Source organism: Neofelis nebulosa, chromosome 8 (genome assembly GCF_028018385.1).
Source record: "Neofelis nebulosa isolate mNeoNeb1 chromosome 8, mNeoNeb1.pri, whole genome shotgun sequence".
NCBI lineage: Eukaryota > Metazoa > Chordata > Mammalia > Carnivora > Felidae > Neofelis > Neofelis nebulosa.
This window is the reverse complement of record NC_080789.1, coordinates 24,067,870-24,092,419: the sequence shown is the minus strand read 5'-3', so window position 1 is coordinate 24,092,419 and position 24,550 is coordinate 24,067,870.

Below are 24,550 nucleotides of genomic sequence, written 5' to 3'. Positions count from 1 at the left end.
AGATAAGAATCCTCAGACATCTACACCAACCCAGTGTCTTGACCACCTTCTAACAGATAGGGGCACTGGTGGAACCAGAAAGCAAGTCTTCCCATTCTTGACCAGAACCCATTCCCACTGCTTTATAGTGATAAGATAGGCATGAAAAGGGTTACAGTATTTCCTTCTTTGGAGGGTGAAATACACAATGCAGTTGAACATCTCTTTGGCTTGGTCTGTTTAGAAAAGGATGCACAAAAAGTCCAGCTCAAATGGGCTTAAATGAAGAAAACAGAACTTAGTGGCTCCTCAAACCTCAAACTCTAGGGCTTAACATGGACCCAGGCCTCTCAAGTTCTGATCTCCTCCATAGTGGTGGCTTTACTATAGGCTCCCTGCAGTGACTAATGGCTGCCCTCAGTGTCACGACTACATCCTCCCAGGTTCAAACCCAAGGCAAAAGAGAACTACCTTCTTACCCAGCGGTTTGAACTTATCATTCCACTTCCAAACTTATCATTATGATCCAGGGGAGTGCGATGCTTTCCATGGGCAGGCCTGAATCACAGGCCCTCCTGTGGAGCTGAGAACTTCATCAATTCTAATAGAAGCATTGAAAGTGAGGGATAAGATGATTCTCTAGAGGAATACTGGGGTATGTATACTTCAGAAAGGTTGAATGGATGTGGACAGAACAAATAACAAATAATTGTTACAAATGGCATTTTGTGAGTCTTTTCAGAAGTCAACATCTTCCTTCTCTTTGTTCATTTGTACATTTCTGTCAGCTTTAGCCCCGCAGAATCATAAATATGCAAAGAATAGTTAAAGTCCTGTGGGAAAGAGTATGCTTGAATATGATAATGATCCTTTCATTAAAATGTGAGTTATTATTTTAGAAAAAAAAATACATGGTGAAATTTGAAAGCAGTAACTTGAGTTGACCGCTAATAGGCTACAGAACTCCGGGTGCACCGGCAGAGGTCTCTGGAACAGAGGAATTTCTTCAAGCTCTGCTGAGTCTCTCTTCCCCACAGCTCACATTGTACTCCTCAATGAATGTTACGGCAGTATAGTGGGCTTTTTGGCATTCGACTGTGCAGAGTTTCCTGGTTGTTCTTCTGACCCTCCTCCTCCTCCTCCTCCTCCAGCACACAGGGAACAAGTCACCACACACTGACTGAGAGACTTTCTGTCTCCCTTTTCTTTTCTGTCTGGTTGCGTAGGTAAAAGGAGTTTAGATCTAGTCTGACCTTAGAAAAATCCAGTGGGCTTGACAGGAGTCTTCCCGGTCTTTTGTAGTATCTTTTAGATCCCCAAGTCTCTTCTGGTTTGGTGGGGTACACCCTCTAAGTCTTGGTATTTCTAAGACTTTTTTTCTGTTTGTCCTGAGGACGAGAGGAAGGACTTGTGTGGCCACAGGGTGATGTACTCTGAGACACTCCGTTTGGGAACTGATGGGGCCTCTGGAAAACGGACCCCATCCATGTCTTCAGGATGAAAGTGGCTTCGTATGCCTGGGGTCCGTGCTACTGTTTGTGGTATCCCTTTCAAATGCAAGGCTGAAAATGAGTCATTTAAAATCCCACCTGGAACTATTCAAACAGGTGTCTGTCCATGCTGATGAGCTCTCATTTTCACACTCAGAAAGCCCTCTGGAATTGGAATGGATAGGATAGTGTTATTTAACCCATTCAAATATCCATTAATTAGCAAGGATGTCTATGTGCTTCTAGCATACATTCTGCTTGTTAAGTAAGCTTGTATGCAGATAATATTCTCCAGCTAAGTTGACCCTCGATGAGTGAGAGATTGGTTAGAAGCTGAATACCATAGCAGCAACCCAAAGCATCTTTACCTGTGAAATCTCTCGTTTGGGCACAGCATGAATATACTTTTAGTATTCAGCCAAAAATGGGAGATTTGCTTGAAGCCTTTGATTAATGCAAATAATTGCTGCACTAGAGCAGCTCTGATGCTTGGGAGGCCATTAGTGGTGCACAGCTGCCATCACCAGGAACAAGCTGTGCATACAAAGATGATACATGGACTGATTCTGTGGCGGGGGCATACCGAGTGCCCTGGCGTTTGGTCCGGATAACTCTGAGGGTTGAACAGTGTGTGCGCGGGCGTGGGGGATGCAGGTAGCTGGGGGAGAGTGCCAGCAGAGGTGGTAGAGTAAAATGGGCCTAAAGGAAATGTCTTCAATAACAATTTCTTCTGTTATAGTTCCGGCACATTATAGTCAATCTATTTTGTCTTAGATTCTCACAATGTGGTGGTAAGTAAGAGAGTATTCATCGCCTCCATTTTACCACTAAGGAAAATGAGGACCATGAATATTAATGACTTGTTCAGAATCACAGTGATGACAGTTGGTGGAATTGGGACACAAATCAAGACTGTCTGAATCAAAGTCCACTGTTCTTCCTGTTCTACCAAGTGGTACCAGTGGTCTCTGGCTGGACCTAAGGATGTATGTGACTTCATCCCTTAAATATCATGACTGAAGTGATGGGGCATGAGAAGTAGGTGAAAGGTATACAAATTCTGTATGAATATTGAATGCTGTGCTCAAAAATAAATACCCAATTGGCCAGATATGAACATGATTATGTATGAAATATAGGCTTAGTTGCATGGGTCATCCCTGTACAGTTCTTGGCAAATACCTTGAAACCTGCAAGCTGACTAGTCAGTCTGTGCAAAATGCATTTATTTTTGGAAAAGACTGATATTAATCAAATTTGCAGAGACCAGGATGCCAAATTATTAGTTCATCATAAGAAATATAAGTTTGGGGAGGGTAGAATGACCCAGTCTCTTCCTGTGCTTGTGCTTCACGGGATGATTTTTTTGGTGTGTGTATTATTTGTTCACAGTTCTTCCTTCTTTCCCTGCCGTTGTCACGATTGAGAGCAAAATATATTTATCTGCTCCCACTGACTTTGGGCTTAGCCCTGTGTCCTGACTTGGTCAATGGAATATGAGAGGCATACTGTACAAAACATTCAGCTCAAAGTTTTAAACGTCCCTGTGTGGTTTGTCTTGCACTTGTAATCCTGCCCTGAATAATGAGAAGAGTGTGCAAGTAGCCATGCTCCTTCAACCTGAGTCGTGGAATGAGAGACACATGGAATAGATCAAAACCCAACCTGGAGTCTAAAACAGAGCAACCACAGCCAACCCAAAGAGCTATGAACAAGAAACAGGTGTTTGCTATTGAAAGCTTCTGAGGTCTTTACATTGTTATGGAGCATTGTGTAACGGTAGCTAGCCAATGTAGGTGCCAAGTCATAATCAGAAAGGTACTCCTTGAGCATGGGATGGGATGAGATGGTTCAAGGCCTCAGCCTCATTTATATCCTCCTGGGGGACATATCTACCACCCGGTCCAGATGCGTAAGTCTTGGATCTGATTACCTCCTCTCCTGAATCCCATGATAGCTTCCTTTTCCTTTGTTGCTATGGCTTACTAACTCCCCTTCTGATCAGCCTAGTCTTTTGTTTGCTTGTTTGTTTGTTTGTTTGTTTGTTGATAAGGAATATTTTTAAGTGAATTCATCTATCTCTTTTATGTTTATTTTAAATTTTTAGTTCTAGAAAGTAACCATGTTTCTCTGATTTCTAGTTGGATAAAAGTTTGCTTCATTTGAGCCTCATTGTAGCAATATCTACTATAGTTAAGTCCAGACCATTTGGTAAGTGTGAAGGAAGCCTCTGCTAAGCTACAATCATGGTTAAAATTAAACTACAGTTAATACTAGCCCTTTAAAAATTATTATTTAGAAATAATATCCCAGTAGCAATTAGCACATCTAATACTGGATCTTGTTTTCTAAATACCATTTCCCACTCAAAGCAACCAGAGCTCATGAGAGAAGTGACTAATTGCACATTTGAGTCAAGGAACAGTATGAGCAGGGGCATGTTGTGCTAGAAGACAAAGAAACTCTAAAGGCTAACAGGAGCACTTCGGAGAACTTAAGAGGCTTCCTTGAGACTTCCACTGGTCCAAATTTATGGCAGTGTGAGCATCAAAAGAATAATGATTATAATTACATATAAAACATCAAATAAATAAAAACCATGAATCCAGACTAAGCAAGAGTCCTTTGATGATATTGGAAGTGGTTATTACAATAAGCTCTTTACATTGAAATGCAGTGGTTAAAAATAAGAAAAAAATAATAAAAATAAGGGATTTACTTTATGCTTTTTAGGAAGAACTACAGTTCATCCTAATTCATCCCTTATTGTTGAGGGAAAGCTCTTCTCTACCGAAAAATAAAAAAAAATAAAAAATAAATCCCACAACTAAATGCAGAAGAATGGTGGGATTAGAAAGTCATCATTCTGTGGTCTCCAGTGAAAGTCTTGATTTGGACCTGGATGCTAAATGGATGAGAAAAATCATCAGGTGAGAGGTTGTTGGCACATGGGGTATTCGCCTGGTGCCAAAAGAGCAGCCCACAGGTTGCCGATTGCAAAGGGAGAACATAACTTTATCATCAGAAGATGTGGCAAGGATGATACACATACTCTCCTTAATACTAGGACAGCCTAACTTTATGTGTCTGTCTGGTGATGCAGTCTGAAGACACAGTATTTCCTATAAGTACTCTTGCCCAAAATATTTAATCTGAGCCTAATCAATGTTTAGATCTTAGTTCCAGTTGATAGTAAGTGAAGGGAATGGAGAAGTCCGTTAAACAATGCTGTGAGGAAACATTAAGTCAAATCTGAGATGTAAAACTCTCTGCCAAGGAGATGTTAAGGTCTTTTCAAAAAGTCAGTGTCATGAGCAAAACATAAAGGTGGATCTACTGTTGTAGAATAAAGAGACCAAAGGCACAGAGCAAATGTAAATGCAATGCGAGAACCTTGATTTTCCATGTAAAAAAAAAAAAACAAAAAAAAACCAAAACTTGAAAAGTCATATTGGGCATGATAAGAAAATGAAATATACACTGGATGATCAAAGATATTATGGAATTATTGTAATTTTCTTAGGTGTGATGGCAGAATTATGTTTTTGTAGGAGAATGTATTTTTTTTTCTTTTTTTTAAAATTTTTTTTTCCAACGTTTTTTATTTATTTTTGGGACAGAGAGAGACAGAGCATGAACGGGGGAGGGGCAGAGAGAGAGGGAGACACAGAATCGGAAACAGGCTCCAGGCTCCGAGCCATCGGCCCAGAGCCTGATGCGGGGCTCGAACTCCCGGACCGCGAGATCGTGACCTGGCTGAAGTCGGACGCTCAACCGACTGCGCCACCCAGGCGCCCCAGGAGAATGTATTTTTTAGGAGCTGCATACTCAAGTATTTATAGGTAAAGTGTTTTGTCATCTGCAATTTACTTTCGACTGATCTAGCAAAAAAAATATGTGTATATTTATAGGTAAAGGAAACATGAAGAATATAAATAATTGTTGAATCTAGGTGTCACTTAAATTGATACTCATTTGACCTAATTCTTAAAATTATTCTATATGTTTGAAATTTTTTGTAATATAAAGCTGGAAATAAATAGGGACTGTGCTGTTTTTAGTGATTTTAATGATTTTGAAATGTCTATATTGTTGACAAGCTCTTCTATTAGATTTTAGTCAAGTGTAAACCACATTAATGCCACCACTAATAGTGTAGATTTGTCTCTTATAGAATGTATTTCTTTGCTATTAATAGTAATTTCCAGGCAAGATGAGCTGTGAGGAGATCCATCCTTTAGTAACACTGGTTTATGTTTTGTTTTTCTGTAACTGTCAGAATCCAAAAGAAAACCCATGTAGCCCTCATGTCACCACTGATCAAGTTTGAGAGAATGTCATATTTCTTTTCTCAGAACCGTTTGAATAAGTCAGATTCCATGTAAAAGAAAGGCTTGTTTGCAAAACTCATACATTAGAGCCCTTATGCACCCTTTGGGGATTGAGGGGCTTACTGAGCCCCCTCCTCTTTTTTTTAATGGGCTTAGTATTCAAGTGATTTGGTTTAGGGATCCAATGAGATAAAAAAAAAAAAAAACAACTAGGAAAATTCATTCCAGAAATAAGGCAGATCAGGTTTAGTTTTCATACCATCTGAGGTGCCTTGGCGTAATCCTGACTGTAAGATTCTGCTCTAGCAAACATTTCTGAGCACTGTGCATTAACTAGGGCAGAAGAGTCTGAGAGGAGGATGTCATGTTTTTCCATCTGTGTGATTCCTTCAGTGCTTTCTTGTGTATGGTCTGCATTTGTGTGTGCAAAAACATGCGTGTGTTTGTTATCCATATATATTCCCTTCCAGATCTTACTCCTCACCCTCCACCCCTTCCCTACTGCAGCAGAACTCAACTCACTCATTCTCTCTCCCTCCCCCTCCGCCCCACTTCCCTTCCAATAGCTGGACTCCAGCTGTCAATCATTATATGCTCAAGCATTCCTGAGAGTTTGGGCTCCCATCTTGGCAAGGCTTTCCTGTCACTCAGCTTAGCTGGGAACTGGACTTCCTGGAGAAAATTGAATCTGCAGACAGTCCAGAAGGGCATGGTTAGCCTGTTACTGCTGCTCTGCTGCTTTGAGTTCCCCAGCAAGGAAAAAAGAATTCTGAGGTGGAACCTCTGGGTCACGTAAGCAGAGGCTTTCAAGTGAGACCTAACTACTTACAAAAAGAGGCATCGTGAGGATGAATCACGGGGTAATTTTCTTAAAACAAACAAAAACCAAACCATCCCAAAACACAAGGACCAAGTTGCTTGTATTATTTCATTAGAAGTGGTTATTTGCAAAAAAGAAATATTGGAAAGATAAAACAGAAACTCATCTCCTCATTTAATGACTTTAATTTGTTTTTAAAACCTTGCCACTAAGTGAAAAGTCATTAAAAACATTTTTTTTCTGCTGAGTTTAATTGGAAAAAGTTGTGATGCATTCCACCTAACCCAAAATACCCAAACATTATTCACAGGTAGAAAAATATTATCAATTGAATAATATAAATAAGTTTCTATTAACTCTTAACAATTTGAAAGTAAATAAATGTCATTTATTTAAAACATGGAATGTAATGAAGTATTATTGTAATGATTACTCACCAATGAGAAGAGAAGATGGATTGGGGTGCCAGGAGATCATTCTTTGGAAGATCATGAAAAGTCGGGCAGTCAACTTCCAGATGGGCAGACTTCTGGTAGTAGGGTTGTCTCACTCTCAAGTTGCACATGAAAATAAAATTATAGCATTTACAGAACTCTAGGGCAAAATCAAGCTAAACATGAGAGTGCTGCAAGACATATAGAATGGACATGCAAAACACAGTACAAAGTCAGAAAATGCTACCTGTTCATCTCTCTCACTTGGTATATGAATACAAAGTAAAATGGGGTTTATCCAAATGTATCACACAATACAAACACATTCCATATGATATTCTCTGACCAGAAACCACCGAGTCAAGTAAATTAGTGGGCTTATCTTTGTCTAGAACCATAGTGTCAAGATAGCCTTTCTTATAGCGCATTTATTTGGTGTCTTTGGCTGAAAATGTTGATTTATCAGCAAAAAGTGAGTTGTTCAAAAGTTGTGTGGTTTTTCATGTGCCTTCATGATGAAGCTCCTGATTAACTCAGTGGCTGTTAGGTGAACATATGTATGTGTCACCGTTGGTGACAATATCTTTCTTAAAATGTGTTCAACTATTTTTTTAGTTCACTTGGGATGATAGTAGCACTTATTAGCTCCCTCATAAGATTGAAACTATAGTTGAAGTATCTCTACTTAGAAACTTCATTTAATCATAAGCACCATGTTTCCTCTATCTCAGGGGATGTGAACCTGAGTGAAACCAACAGAGCCCTGTTTCAGAGTCATCTGACTAGTCTGTTGCGTTCCCAGGGTCTTGATCCTCCAGGCTGTTCCGCTGGCTGCTTACGTACCTGGTATATAGCAGAGCCTCCTCCCCACTGTACCTCCCCCCAAGATGATTGCATGAGTAAATAAGCGTTGGCCAGAGCTCTTTGCACCTGTTACTCAGAGACTTGGCCTTCTCACCTACCTTCACTGACCTTTACCACTTGGACTTCCTGTCTGATGGTCTGGGTGGTTTTGCTACTTTCTGCAACTCAGGGCTCGCTGTGGGGAAGCAGACTTACTTCATTTGGAATTTCATCTGCATAGAGACAACCCTGGAGGGAAACAAAGACCTGTACTTCCTACGCTCTTTCCAAGACATGGAACATCTAACAATCAACTGTTTACATCCAGGCAAATTTCCATCAGACATTTGGAACTCAAATGTCAAAACCTGAATCCATTATCTTCTCCCTTTCTGTCATTCCTGCTCTAACATGTTCCCTATCTAGGGAAATATAATCACCATCTGGCTGGTTACCTTAACCAGAAACCTGGGGGTTATTCTTCCTGAATGTTTCCTAGTGTCTTAATCCCCATTAATTCAATTTCTGCTGATTCTGCATCCCAAGTATCTCTGGTACCCTTTTTCACTTTCCTACCTGCGCTGCTATTGCCTTTGTTTAAGGCTTCTTCACAACAGCAGTAGCTTCCTATTTGCAATCCTATAGGATTTATCTTTCATTAGTTCACTCATTCATTCATTTAGTCAATAAATACTTATTGAGGATTTACTATTAGCAGGAACTATTCTGAGCACAGGGCTTATAGCAGTGAACAAAATAAACAAGAATTCCGGCCCTCATGGATCTTATCTTCTGGTGGGAGGAGACAAATGATAAAAAAAAAAAAATAGGTAAGTTACATAGTATATTAGAAAATGATAAGTGTTTGTACGATAAAGCAAGGAAGGAGCATATACAAGTATTGGGGAGAGAGAGATGAGATTTTAGATAGGGCAGTTAGGGATGGTCTTTCTGCAAATGTGGCATCTGAGCAATGCTTTGGGAGAACTAAGAACTGATCGGTGCAAGTATCTGGGGGACAGGTGTGATTAAGAGGAAAGAGGTACAGCGTCCACCCGTGGAATGGAGAAGACAAGAAGGAAGAGCGGTAGAAGAGGTAAAAGTTCTTAGCGACCGTATCATATAGAATCTCACAAGCCATAGCAAGGACCTGGACTTCTGTTTCTCTGGGATAGGAGCACTTGGCCATTTTGAACAGATGTGACGATCTGAGTTATGTTTTACCGAGATGAGTTTGGCCACGCTGTTGAGACTAGACTGTAGGAAGAGAAGGACAGAGAGGGAGGGAACCATTATAATACTCTAGATCCCAGAATGATCTTATTAACATACATATCCAAACCACGTCATCCTCTGACTCAGATTTCTCCAATGGTTTCCCAACATGGATAGGATAAATTGAAATTTCTTTGAATAGCTTCTAGGGTTGGTCATGATTTAGTGCCTTCTACTATTTTGCCCCATCGTTTGCTAATGCTGCCTCCCATCCACCGTTCTCTGATCTGATTTACCATCTGATAAATGCTTATTGAGTCTTTAAGTTACAAATGCTTCCTTGTCTGTGAAGATTTCCCTGAATTTACCCATTTTCCTATCCTACATTCAATTTGAACACTTGTTTCTTTTAATACTAATGCTTTTGGTTCTCACCACTATAATGTGTACTTCCTGACGTCAAGAATTTGCTTTTCATGGGGCGCCTGGGTGGCTCAGTCGGTTAAGCATCGGACTTCGGCTCAGGTCATGATCTCACAGTTTGTGAGTTGGAGCCCTGTGTGGGGCTCTGTGCTGACAGCTCAGAGCCTGGAGCCTGTTTCAGATTCTGTGTCTCCCTCTCTCTCTCTGCCCCTCCCCCACTCAGGTTCTGTTTCTGTCTTTCAAAACTAAACATTAAAAAAAAAGAATTTGCTTTTCATCTTGTTACATAGAAATGACAAAAAAAATAAATGAATGACTTTAATCATGGAGTGTGTTGTCTTTCTATATAGAGTTCAGGGCAGGGGAGGTGGAGGGAGAGTGGAAGAGAAGTACTGGATTTTGAGATCATGTGAATTACCAAATTCTCTTTTTTAATCTTAGTCTTAAAAAATTCAAGAGGCCACTGAAATCCTTCTTACCTGGGGGTGGGGAATGGGATTTACAAATGCTACCTCTATCTGCTAATGTCATTTCCTCCTCCCGTTTAAAAAAAAGTCCAATCCCTTTCTATTGTTCCTTGTATTCATCCTATACCAGAGTTCTCTCACTAATATCCCAAGAGATAAAGAAAAACTGAAAAGGAAAAAAAATGACTTTTATCTAGCTGCTACTTCATAATTCCCTGTGGTTATTTATTTATATATTAGTTTTGTTGGGGGAACAGATTGTCCTAGGCATCTAGACTAGCATTTAATTTCATGGTTGGGTTAAATGTTTGTTTTACTCAAATCTCTAAGAATGCTGTTTTATAAGACTAAAGAAACACATTTCCTCTAAATCTTGTAAACCATTTTCCCCAAAATATCAGCTTCTAAGGTGTTTCTTTCCAGTTGTTTCTGCATATTTATTTTCTTGTTGCAAGCCTCTCAGTTGAGACTGGAATTCACAGCATCTCCCCACAGTTTCTTCAATAACATTCATTAAGATACTCTTTTGTCTCATCATGCAGATCATTAATGAAGCTGTTAACTAACACCAGAGTTTCACTGATTCCTGGGGCACGGCCACCAGACACCTCTGTAATGTCACACATTGCCTTTATCCTTGGTTTGTATGTCACTAGACCTCAGCTTTGAGCCAGTATAGAATGCCAGAGTTCAAATCCAATCCAATTTGAATTCATTTTGCAAGTAAGACTTTATTAGATACTGTATTAAGTGCTTTACTGAAATTAGGTTATGTTACATCTTCATTTTCTCTCTCTCTTTTATTAATCATGAAATTCCCACTGCCTTTTTTAAAAAAAGAAAAAGAAAAGAAAAAAAAAGCAATTAGGTTTGCCCATCTTGTTTCAGTCTTAAAATCCAGGCTGCTTACTGCCCCTGGTTCCATTATAACCTCAATGCTTCCAGATGCTAACTGTCAGGCTCCCTCCTCTTGCATCTCTATGAAATCAGTGCCGGATCAACTTCTTTCAAAACTTCACACCTCCTTAAGCCTCAGTTGTTTTTAGACTGAAAGTCCCACCTGATTAACAATGCTTGGCACTGGAAGTCTCCCCAGAGACATCGAATAATGTGGTTTTCAAAGTGCTTTTCAGGAACTTCTGTTTCCCCAAAGATGCCTTAGGGACCACAAGGGAATGATAAAGCAGAAGCTCAGAGGAGAGGGTTCCATCCCTGCTTTCACGAAAGCAACAGTTTTCCTGTGCCTTATGTATTAGTGTCCCATTCAGGGTTACCTCTAGTTCTCATGGAGCCTTTGTGCAAATCAGAAAATGTCACCCTTCCTCTGGGTGCAACAGAGTGACCATGGTTTTTACAATATTTGATTTCCAAAAGGGGGCTCTGCTGCTACGAGTTACTTTGGAGAACGTTTAACCTAGGCTAACGTCCTATTATACCAACAAAAGACAAAACCGTGACGGACTTTTCACCATTCTACAGCAAGGCAGTGCATTCGGCTCCTTCCATCTTGATTATGTAAATATTTTTGTAATTTTTAGTGGATAGGCAGTGCACTGCTGCCTTGACCACACATTCATGCTCCCAGATAAACGAATTCATTCAGCACATATTTATTGAACATTCACAAAGTCCGTGAAACGTATATTCTAGAGGAAGAAGACAAGTAAAAAACAAAATCATACATAAATGAAATGTCAGGTGGTATAATGAACTACAAAGGAAAATGAGGCAGAATAGGGGAGTGCTATTTCAGGTATCCCATAGAACAGTAATCTCAGAGTGGAGAATTTGTCTTTTAATTTTTAATTTTTCTATGTTACAAAGTCAAAAAAAAAAAGCAAACATATTCCCCTTCTTCACTTAGTGTTCATAATATACTGCAATAATATATACAAAGCATACAATTATTTTTTATTCATTCAATAAATTTTACTGAGTAGACACTGAAAGGAATACATGCAAACGAATAAGATGTGCAATAAAAACATATTTCCTGTCCTCAAGGAGCTTGGTGTCTAATGATAGATTTCTATACATTTAAACATTCCAATGCATTCCTATACATTTAACCAACTGCAACATATTTCATATTGAAATAATTGTTCAAAGGTCTTTTGCAATGAATTTGAAACAAATATATTGTATTAGTCAACATATCGACTAGTAGTATATTGGATATATAATACAAATATATTGTGTTAGGGCTCTCCAAAGAAACAGAACCAATAAAATGTGTGTGTAGATAATAAATATTTATACATCTCTATATATACTTTAATATTATATATTAAATATAATTGTATTAATATTTATAGATATTATATATAGTTATAAGCATATTTAAATATATAAATATATATTATATATGGGAGGAATCTATATATTATACATGTAAGAGAGACAACAATATTTATCATATATAAATATTTATCATACAATATTTATCATATACAATATTTATCATATATAAAATATATGTGGTATATGCACATGTGTATATATGCATATATGTCATATATATGCAGTATATGTTGTACATATACATATATATATGACATATATGTGTGTGCACATTTATGTGTATATATAAAACTTGTGTGCATATACACAGATAACATATATGTGTACATATACACACATATATATAACGTGTGTGTACATATACATGTATATATAACGTGTGTACGTATACGTGTGTGTACATGTATGTGTATATATATGTATATATATGACATGTATACCTACACACACACACACACACACACAGATTTATTGTAACAAGTTGGCTCATGCAATCATGGAAGCTGGCAAGTCCAAAATCTGCAGGGTAGAGTGCAGGGACTGGATGATGTCTGCTAGCAGAACACTCTATCTTCCTCATGATAGGTCAGTCTTTTTCTCTTAAGGTCTTCAACTGGTTGAATGAGGCCCACACACATTATGGAGGATAATCTGCTTTGCTCAGAGTCTTAATATAAATGTTAATCTCATCTGAAAAGTACCTTTACAGCAACATCTAGATTAGTAATTGACCAGATTATCTGGTTAATGTAGCCTAGTCAAGTTGACAACATGATATTCACCATCAGACATCTTCCTACCATTTTGTTTGTGGTGCTCAATAGATGTTCGGTAAACAGTTTTAGCACTGGCCTCAGCAAGTGACAGGTTTGTGGACAGTGTAAGTTGTAGCCCGTAGCCAAATGATGGGAATGGAGAAAGGGTCTGATATGTTTCAAGAGAAGGCACTGTCCAGGAGCTCAGTACTTCCCAATCACTAACTTGCTTAGGACATGCCTGGAAATCTTGTTAAATGCAGATTCTGATTTCATAGGCCTGAAGTGAGGTCCAAGAGTGTCATTGTTGATAAGGGATGCTGATACCATTGGTCCATGGTCCACACTTAGGGCAGCAAATCAGTAGAATTTTCAAAGCTCTAATTTTGGCAAGATGGACGGGATATAGCCTGGGTTCTATAGTGGAAGAGGGGCCCTCTGAATTACGATTTCAGAGGTAACAACACTTCTCTGTAGTGTCTGTTTGAAGATAGTGGTTATCAGACTGTTATGTCTCATAGTAACTTTGGGAGCTTATAAAATGTAGACACTCTGTCTCCAGAGCTTGTGACTAAGTGTGTCTAGTTTAAGGCCAGGACTCCCTGTTAACAATAATAATCCTAGAAGATTTTGGTGCAGATATGGGACTACCTTTGAGAAACACTGGTTTAAAATTTTAAGACTCAGAAAAAAACCACAAGTATATTTTTTTGGAAAAATCTTTGAGTCATTTGCAATCATGTTTGGTAGAAAAAAAAGTGGAAGGGTGGAAAATAGATTTTGGCCACTTTAGAGTTTTACTGAGGATGAGAGGATACAGAGCCCTGGGGAAACATCAGTCTAAAGCTAGATATATGGAAAAATTTCCTAGCCAGACTGGATGTTGATTCCTTTTCCACTCCATGGCTTACTCAGGGCAAGGACAAGGAATGGTCTCCAAGACTTAGATACAGAAAGTCTCTGGTTGTACTGGTTGTAGTACTCAGGATTAGATCTAGCTGTGATATAATGGTTAATGGTAATTTCTAGCTGAAATAGTGGTTACTGAGATTTTTTTTTCTCTTATAGGAGAGAAAAGGAAGGAGAAAAAGGAAGTCTGGCAGTAAGTTGTACTATGGTGTGGCTGGGACGGGGACTCCAGAAAACTCAGGAACACAGACTTCTTCTATCCTTAACATATTGCCTCATGGTGCAGTATGGCTGCTAGAGAACCAGCCATCACTTCCCCATCTGAAGCAGCAAGAGAGTGAAAGGATTGAAGAAGGGTATATATTTTTGCTTTTAAGAAGACTCACCAAAAGTCCCATATAGTATTTATGTGTACATTTCAATGACTGTAATTATTCAAATGGCCAGTTTACCTGGAGTATGGGAAATATCTCCCTGTCTTCTACCTTATTTTGGTATTTTCTGCTAAAACTCTAGTGTTCTTTCACAAAAGTAAAGGGAAGAATGAACATCGGGAGGCAGCTACAAGTCTTTGCTATAGGAATTGCTAGAGGTTAATCAGTCCGTAGAGATGCCAGAGGGGTGGGTAGAAGTAAGAAGGTAATTAATGAAATCACCTAGGATGGAATAATATATAAAAAGGGATTCTGCAGCTAATTTTGCAGTCATTCTGGCCTTTATTCATTTACTCAAAAAATGCTGATGCAATTCCTTCACCGTGCCATGCCCTGTACTTACTGTTCAGTGATACAACCGTGAATAAGGTACGGTCCCTGTCATTCAGGGGCTTCATTTCTAGTGAGAATTACTGGTAAATTTCCCGGCTATTACAGTGTGTCAGTTGCAACATTAGTGCTAAACAATGGTGTGGAAGTGGTCCCTTGGAGTGATATTCAACCTAGTCTTGGGGATCAAGGAAGATGTTCTAGGTGAGGTGAGGGGTACACTGAGAGCTGGGGGGTGAGGAGGAGTTAGAAGGAGTGTGTGCATATGTATGTGTGTCTGTGCTTTTGTGTGTCTCTGTGTGTGTCCGTGTGTTTGTGTGTGTGCACACATGTACATACCTGGGGCTGTTCCAGAAGCAGAGAGGTGCCTTGCACTGAACGTGGAAAGATGTTAAAGGGATCCAGTATGACAAGCTGCAAAGAAAGTTGGCCAGATCCTGAACTGCAATATGCATGTGCATCTAAACCAAATGGTAAGCCAGGGAGTGTGTGTGCTCCTGTGTGCAAGCATGCTCACCTAGGTGCTTTCATAGAAAGCCTTTCATAGAAAGGTGAGGTTTAGCTTGGGGTAAGGCTCAGACACACAGTTATTTGCACGATGAAGTAGGTAATCATATTGTCAACATTCTCTGTACAAAATAAAATAAGTAGATGATAAAAGACTTTTCATACATAAGGGATCATGGTCCTGTGATTGTGACAGTACAGTAAAGGGTCAGGGTAGGGAGATAGAGCAAAATCCAAACCTGCAACCTTGTGCACTTTTTTTTTTTAATCTTTATTTTATTATTTTTGAGAGAGTGAGAGAGAGACAGAGTGAGAGCAGGGGAGGAACAGAGAGAGAGGGAGACACAGAATCCCAGGCAGGCTCCAGGCTCTGAGCTGTCAGCACAGAGCCCGACGCGGGGCTCAAACTCACAAACCGCGGGATCATGACCTGAGCTGAAGTCAGATGCTTAACCGACTGAGCCACCCAGGCGCCCCATGCACTTTAACATGTATGCATGCAAAAAGGCTAGAGTAGTTCTTTTAGGGTAATTGTTCCAAAAATGGAATTTTACATTCAAAAGAGCAGGAAGAGCCATTGAAATCAAGGATTAATTTCTTTTTAACAAAACCAAATTTGAAAAGTTAAAAATTTGGTGAAAAGTGCTTTAATCATTGAGGTCTCTCTGGTCCACTGCAATGGATTCATCACAAATCCTAAAAACCTCGGATGGAACTATAGCATACTGATAAAATTTATCCACAACCCCAAAGATGCTGTCATAATTAAGCGGTTTTTGTTTCTCCTAATGGAGTTTGATGGTCTTAGTTTATCAGCAACCTTTGAATTAAATTAACAACACGAAACTAATTAATCCTGGTATACCCTAGCAATCCACTTAGAAGTGGCATGCAAAATTCAATTAAGTCCCTTTGCCTTTTATGAAGCATGCACACTCGAGAAGCTTCGGTTTACAGCTGAGAATTAGGTAACAAACAAACAAAAAAAAGAGCTTGTCATGTTTTTCAAACCCAACTTTTGAAATTAGACAATGGGTTTTAGAATTCTCCCCTGATTTGGAAAGTTGGAATCTAAAAGAACAGAACAAAAACCCTCCCTCCCTGAGCTAATCAGCCCTTTCCTCTCTCGCCTTTCCTTAGATCAGAAGAGAAAGATGATGGTATGTGCCTCTGCCTCGCTGGCCCTAGTTTGTCACCAGAACCTTATAGTTCGGGCTGTTTCTTGAATGCTTTTTGCAAACTCTTCTTTTCCTGGCTTCTGGCATGCTCTGTGCTGTCAGTCTTATTGATTAAAACCCTTAGTGGATTTCAAGACCTTCTCACCCTGTATTGTCACAGATCTACTTAAAATGGATTTTCTCTCTTTGCCAGACCTGCATTTCTCAGTTGGTCGAGCAGATGCAAAGCAGGTGGTTCTGAGATTTCAAATAGAAGCTGTTTCTAGTTACTGGGGAATCAATGGTGGCATTATAACTTCTTTTGTTTTCTTGTCTTTTAACATTTTTATTTATCTAAAAAATCTTTATACCTTTCAGTGTATATGGTTAATTCAAATAAGTAGCATTTATTGCTGTTAATAAAAGAGTATTTGGAAGGGGTAACAATCTGGGCTTTGAACATCTGAGGCCCAATGTGAGAAAGATGTGATAATACACTACAAAATAGAAAATGTGTTGTGTGGCCTACTAGGTGCCTGCTAGGTGCCCATCTTTATTTTCCTTTTCCCCTTCCCAACAGTCCTTGACACTGGAAAAAATTTCATGGAATCTGGTAAATTTGACTTTAGGGTTAGGACCCATGACGTAGGAAGAGTTCGATCATTTCTTCCCCCCACCACACTGAATGGTTTAGGAACTAACAGTGAGCAAGATAGAATCTAATGGTCCTAACAGAGTGAACCTCAGGACTTCGTTTGGAGTGATGGGATAAAGGCACTCTTCTTCTCTTTTTTTTTCTCAAGATGAAATATGCAAGGTTAAGTATGCAAATTGTAGGCTCAGAACTTCTCCTGCCATTTTGCACCAAGGGAGTGGCTTCTGGCAAAGCTCATATGTGAAAGAGTCCAGAGACCACAGACTACAGAGAGATTTGCAGAGATTTTTCAGAGGACATGCCGAACCTCTGGGTCAAACTGTACTTGAAGCCAGAGCTATCTCTGGACCTTTCCATTTTGGTGAAATAATACATTTTTCCCTTTATGTTTTTAAAAATGTTTATTTTATTTTGAGTGAGAGAGATACAGAGAGGGAGCATGCATGCACAAGTGGGGGAGAGGCAGAGAGAAAAGAAGACAGAGAATCCCAAGCAGGCTCCATGCTGTCAGCGCAGAGCCCGATGCAGGGTTCAGTCTCACAAACTGTGAGATCATGACCTGAGCAGAAGTCAAGAGTTGGATGCTTAACCAACTGAGCCATCCAGGTACCCCAAAACAATACATTTTTTAAATGCTTAAGCTGGTTAGGGTCATATTTTATGTTACCTGAAATGGAAAACATTCTAACAATATGGGTCAGCTTTTGCTACATAACAAAACAGCCCAAACTTCAATGGCTTATTAAAAATAAATAAAATAATTTATTAATATGGTACGACTGCCTAAGAGTTGGTTAAGGTCAGTTGATCCAGGCTTATTTCTGCTGGGCTACTCTGTTGATATTTCCTGGGCTTGTTCATGAGCCTACCATGGGCCAGCTAGCTTGTTCATTCTTCTGAGGATAAACTGGAACTGTGTTTGAGTCTGAGGATGGCCGAGGCCACTTGCTGGCATTTCTCCATTCTCTGAGTTTCTCATTCCCTGGGGACTAGAGGACTAAAAAGCTAGCATAGTTTTGGTGGTGGTGGTGGTGGTGGTGGTGGTGGTGGTGGTGGGGTATGTGTGTGTGTGTATGTATGTATGTATTGGCCAAAGCAGATCACATGACAAAACCTAGCGTCAAGAGGTGAGAAAATAGACTTGACCTCATTAGGGAGGAAGTGCAAAGTCACATGATAAAGGGCAGGGAAAGAGGAGTGAAAAATTGGGGCCAGTAGTACAATCTGCCACACTGATATATGATTCAGGCACCAACATTTATTGCTGTCTTGATAGCTCAAGATGGTGAGAAAACTATGTTGTAAAACTATATAAAAAGTTGTTATGCCAGATGTGGCAACCATTTCACAGCTACCCTATGTTAGGTAATCTATACCTATATTTGTGGCGATTTTTCTTCCAGTGAAAAAGCAAATTTAATTTTGAGTTCTGCTTTGGCTTCTATATAAGCTGGTCTCTGTTCAGATGTGAATTAATCATACTCTAGATTTAAAATTTTTATTTTCCCTGTATATGCTATTGATTTAGTGATTGTAAAAACCTTTTTTGTAAAAATGACACTTTTATGTATTTATGGAGCTTACAGCACACCTTTATGTATGCACCTATTTGATTTGTTTTACTGGGAAAAGGCACAGATATTAAAAGTCTTGGAATGAACTTTCACCTTCCTCATTCAGTTTATACTCAATATTCTGCTGACATTATGAGTGAAACACTAACAACAACAACAACAATAATAGTTGATGCTTATATCATAGCTGTTATGGGCCAGACACTGTCTTAAAGTGCTCTACATAAATGACATCATTTAATCTCACAATAGCCTTATGAAGCGCAATTATTATCCTCATTATACAGACAAGGAAGCTGAGGTACAAAGTTAGATACCTGGTAAATGACACATCTGGGATTCAAGCACAGTTTGTTTCCAGATTTCATAATCTTAATATGATCAGAAATGGCAACTGAAACACTTATTTTTCTCACCCAAATTAGTAACCACCGTCATTAAAGTGATTATTAGAAAATACAAGGCAGAGTGTGTTTTCAAGCATCCATACCACAAATTATGCTTCCAATTGAATGCTGTCTTTCAAACATGGGGAGGCAGTCTCCTTTAGTCCTAGTTTGCTGCCTGTGGGCACAACATTTTTACATTTTCCTTGAAGGAGATATCACTCTCCCAGACATACATTTGGGTATGCTTGTTAAAAGTCATTCACATTACTTTGTAGTCACGTGCTCGTATTTCACTAAGGTCAAAAGATGACATCTAGAAAAACAAGAGATGACAGAAGAAAAATATTAACTTTATTGAACTAATGAGATGATATGGTGAGCTGACGGATGTGATAGCAAAACAAGAGTTTCAGAGTATTTCTTAGAGTCCCTAGCTAACAGGTCAGTGATAAATGTGTCAGTTACAAGACTGGGCCTCATCTGCATTTTGCCGTGAAAGATTGCATTTTCAAAGGACTCTTTTTAGGTGTTACTGTCTTTGATTTATATTCCATAACGTCTAAGTAGGTGGCTTGATAGAAGAGTTGGAAGTTTGCCTCAAACACCTATCATTTTGAAGCCTGTTGCATGAACAGTCTCTAAAAGCAAGTACCATTATCCTGTGTACCTTCATAATAAGGACATTTTGACATTTTCCTAATAAACTATTGATAAGTGCATTGAGAGATTAAAAGAGCTATGTCACTGCTATTATCGAACTTTAAGCATCTTGTAGTTCATTTTTTTAATGTCCACTATTATTGTCCTTCTTTAGATCATAGAAATGATGAGAATTCTCTATGTTCATTAGAATTTGTATCTAACATGGTCTTTGAGCTTTTGGGGCTTCTGTGGAAAGTACCAATTATCAAAGAGAAGTTCAGGACTTTATATGAAATGTTTATTTTCTCTCTCATAACATTTTTAGAGATCCCCCTCTTCCTCACTCCAGAATAAGGATTATATCAAGAGATTTTAAAATATAGCTTTCCATCATGATTATTCTTTCAGCTATATCACAGTTCTATATATCATAGTTATTGTTACAACTATAACCAAACTTCCCTTCTAGAAGCTTCCCATTTTTCTCTTAAGCACATTTTACAAATCGTTTTAAGGAACCACCCCCATTTCCTTGTGGAAAACCGTATTCTGCTCCACAGTTGCAATTTACCATATTCAGCCTGTACTTGGGTTTTACCACCATAAAACCCAGGTCCTGGGGATTTAAATTACAGATTTATGTGTCTTCTTATTCATTCTGATTTCCTTTTTTTTTTTTTTTTTTTTTTTTTTTTTTTTACTGCCTCTAAGCAATTGCCTACCTTGTTCAATGGTACATTTATTACTATGTCTCTTTTATTATGGACTCACCTTCCCTCACTTTTAGACATTCCACCCCCCAACCTTTTTTTTTTTTTAACCAAGATCCAAAGAATTCTCCTAAAAATGTGAGGAAGAATAAAATCCTCTGGAGATTGAGTGTATACAGGAATTCACCTAATTAATAAATGCAACTTTAAAAATTATAGATGACATGGGAAAATGAAAAAGATTGTTTTCTGTGATAAAATATCCTCTCCCCTCTGACCCCTGCCCTGCCAGGTATATGAGAGTATAAAACAGGGGAAAGAAAGTAGCCCTCTCATCTCAACACTGTCATCTTGTTATTGCCATTTTAGGTTGTAGGTTTGACTCGGACACTGGCAGTCGTCATTATGAAATATGTGGATTGGAGAGAGAGTGACAAGAGCCAGTGAAAAGATTCTGGGTGCATCAAGGAGAGGGGCTTCTAAAAGCTCTGCTGCTCACTAAAAAAGGCTTTTGTTAAAATGGAAATCTCCAGTCATCTTTGAAATAATTGATTGGCAAATACAATGAGTGACCTAGCTGAACCAGAAAGAACTTGAAAAGTACCAACAACAAAATTATATCCTTTTAGCCAAATATGTTTTCTTTTCACTGAAATATGATTGACTCATAATAATGCTAATTATGCCTAATTATCATCTCAATTATTTTACCCTCACAAGAACATTTCATCATTGTGGTGTTTATCAGTTATCTAATAATAATTTATATTCTTTCCACTTTTTTCAAAGAAAAGTTGCATTGGTTTAAACACACTACCATAGTTTGGCGAGATATATAATTATTAATATTGGCTTTTATTCGATTGTAGGCCTTTGATGAGTTAGAACAGAATTTCTCTAAACTCTTCTACGATAGGTTCTATCCAGAGACTAGTTTAAATAGCACAACTGGGCCTCTGTGGGAAGGCCACCTGTGGCTTGACTCGTTAATTGGGAGAATTGAATTATCTTTTTATGGGATGAAAGTGACCAAGGGCCTAATACAGAAGCAATAAGAAGAAAGCATCAAGCCACTACTATAGCCTCAGAACTGCTAAAAAACAAACAACCCAAAAAACAGAAAAAAACCCACAAAACTTACAGACTATTAAAAGGGAGAATCGCACCTTAACATCTCTGTCATGTGTTCAGCTGGTCAGCCTTTGAACATCTCCAGACTCAAGGTTAAGTCAGTTGACTGAAATAGCCCCTCCCCTCAGTGGAGAGTCCTTTTCTCTGAATAGAAATGCTTCTGGCTCTTAGTTCCAGCTCTACCTCTTGGTGCCACACAGGACACATCTAAAACCTCTTCGACACGACAGGTCTTCAACTTTAATAATGATACTTAACATTTGTAAAGCATTTGCTCGTGGACAAAGTGGTTTCACGTACATTATCACATTTAATCCTATCAGCGGCCCTGTGACATAAGCATAGTTAACCTCCAATTCACTGAACGTTTTTCTCCTTCTGCTGCCTCATCTTCACTTTCCTCCAAACCTGTCTCTCTCAACTTTCGAGTCTTTGAAAGTCCTTCAGTTCCGGCTGCTGCCCTCCGAATTCTTTCTCTCTTTGCTGCTTTTCTTTGTTTAAAAGCATAACTCTGAGAACTGGATGTCCTGCTTTATGCTTAGTGGTCACGAACCGTGATTTTACCTACTGGGCCAAAGACTGTTCTCTAAGACAACATGATACTGCATTTGTGTTTTCGGCAGTGCCCTCTTAGGAAGGATCGATCTGGGCTTGACCTAAACCAGAACTTTTAAGAGGTTTAATCATGTGGCTGCTAAGTCACCTTTTCCCATCCTGTACTTGTGAAGGCTTTTTGTTTTTCTTTTCTTTTGGTTTTAATTCTAAAACAGCACCCATTCATTTCCAGGGGATCTGGAGTGAATGGACTGTCCACAGTGGACAAGGGCAAGTATAACCTGAGTTCAGGTTTCTCTTGTGTCACTGATTAATTGTCTTTCCATTTCAAGTAACAGCAACCTCATCCTTCCGGTTGCTTAAGCCCAAAAACTAGAAATCAGACTTGACTCCTTTCTCAAAATTCCTACCAGTCTCATCTTCAAACACTCCTAGAAACTGATCATTTCTCACCACCTCCATCATAACCTCCCAGCTTCAGACACCATCCATTCCTGTCTGGATTGCCATAACAGCCTCCTGTAGTCTCCCCACTTCCATGTTTGCCTCTCTGTGGTCTGTTTTCTTTTTCTTTTATTTCTTTTCTTTTCTTTTCTTTTTTATCTTCTTTTCCTTTCTTTTCTTCTCTTTTCAAGAGAGACCCAGAGAGAGAGAGAGAGAGAGAGAGAGAGAGAGAGAGAGAGAGAGAGATTGAGATTGAATCTTACGCAGGCTCTACATTCAGCACAGATCCTGGGATCAAGAATCAGATGCCCAACTGACTGAGCCACCCAGGTGCCCCTCTTCAGTCTATTTTTTATACAACAGCTGGAGTGAGCCTTTTAAATCATGTCAGAACATATTATTCCTCTACTCAAAATTCTCCAGTGTCTTATCATTTAATTCAGAGCAAAAGGTAAAATATTTACCATGCCTCCAAGGGTCCCACAAAAACTGTTCCTTGCCTCCCACTCCCATGCTTCCTTCTTTGTCCCCACTGACTTTCTACCTCGGTCATTCCATCTGGCCCTGGCCTCCTTGTCCTCCTCAAACTCACTAAGCCTGGTTTTCCTTCAGGACCTTTCCACTCATTGCCTCTACATGAAACCCTCTTATTTTGCTTTCAGATCTCTGCTCAAAGAGGAGCCTTATTAGAGGACCCTTCTCAGACCTAGCTGTATAGAACAGTACCCCCAATCCTCCACAGCCCACTTGATTTTTCTCTGTACCACTTTCCACTACCTGCCACATTACATTGTTAAAAGATAAATGGAGGCATATTAAAATTTTTAAGAGTTTATTTGAGCAAAGTTATTTCGCTTGGGGCAGTGCCTAACCAAAAGTGTGTGAGGGTGCTCTACCAACAGGTGCTGAGGGAAAGACATATAGAGAAAGTGTGCACCCAAAGAAGGATGTTACTGAATTTGCTATAGCTTAATGTCTGGCTAGCTGTCTTGACTGGTTGTCCTCAGGTTTTGATTTCTTAACTTTGAGGAATTTACAGGCTTAGCTTTTTGGTTGCTTACATTAATTGCCCCAGCATTACAGCCACCTCAGTCTAATGGCTTCTTGTTTAATTAATTTAGCAACATATTCACTTGGTTTCATTACTTATTGTCTGTCTTTCTCAATTAGAATGGAATCTCCTTATGGCCAAATCTGTTTTGTTTACGGTTGAAGCCCAACATCTAGTATGATGCTTGGTATTTAACAGGCACACAACAAATCACCGTCAAATGAAAGAATTTTCAGAATATTGTTACCTTTCTGACTTTGGCTTCCTCCTTTGTTAAAAAAAAAAAAAGCATTTGTATTAATTTCCTGGGGTAACAAAGTACCACAAACTTGGTGGCTTAGACAATTGGATTTATTCTCTCAAAGATCTTGACACCAGAAGTCCGAACATCAAAGTGTCAGGAGGGTTGATTTCTTCTGGAGGATCTGAGGGAGAATCCTTTCTGTGTTTCCCTCCCAGCTTCTAGTGGCTACTGACAAGTTTGGTGTCTTTTGACTTATAGATGCATCACTCTATCTTTGTGTCCATCTTCACATCACCTTCCCTGAGACTTACCCCTTCTCTTCTAAGAACACTTTTGTCATTGGATTTAGATTCATCCTGATCCAAGTTGATCATGTCTCACGATCTTTAACTTAATTACATCTGCGAAGACCCTCTTTTCCAAATAAAGCCACATTAACAAATTCTGGGTGGACATATCTTTTGGGGAGCCACCATTCAATCCGCTACAGCACTATTGTGAGGACTACACAAAATAAGTTTTATGAAAGCTCTTCATGTAATTTAATGTAGTATTCAGAAGTGAGTCATTATGTTAAAACATTTCATCCTCTCAGATCTGATCTACTGTTCTAGTCTATTGAAATATGTTTCAATACTAATTTTACCATCCAGGGTATCCATTGGCCTTCCTAACTCCAAGTCATTAGTAAAATTGCAAAATATGTTTTCTATATATTCATCCCAGTTATTGATTTAAAAGACATACTGGATAGAACAGA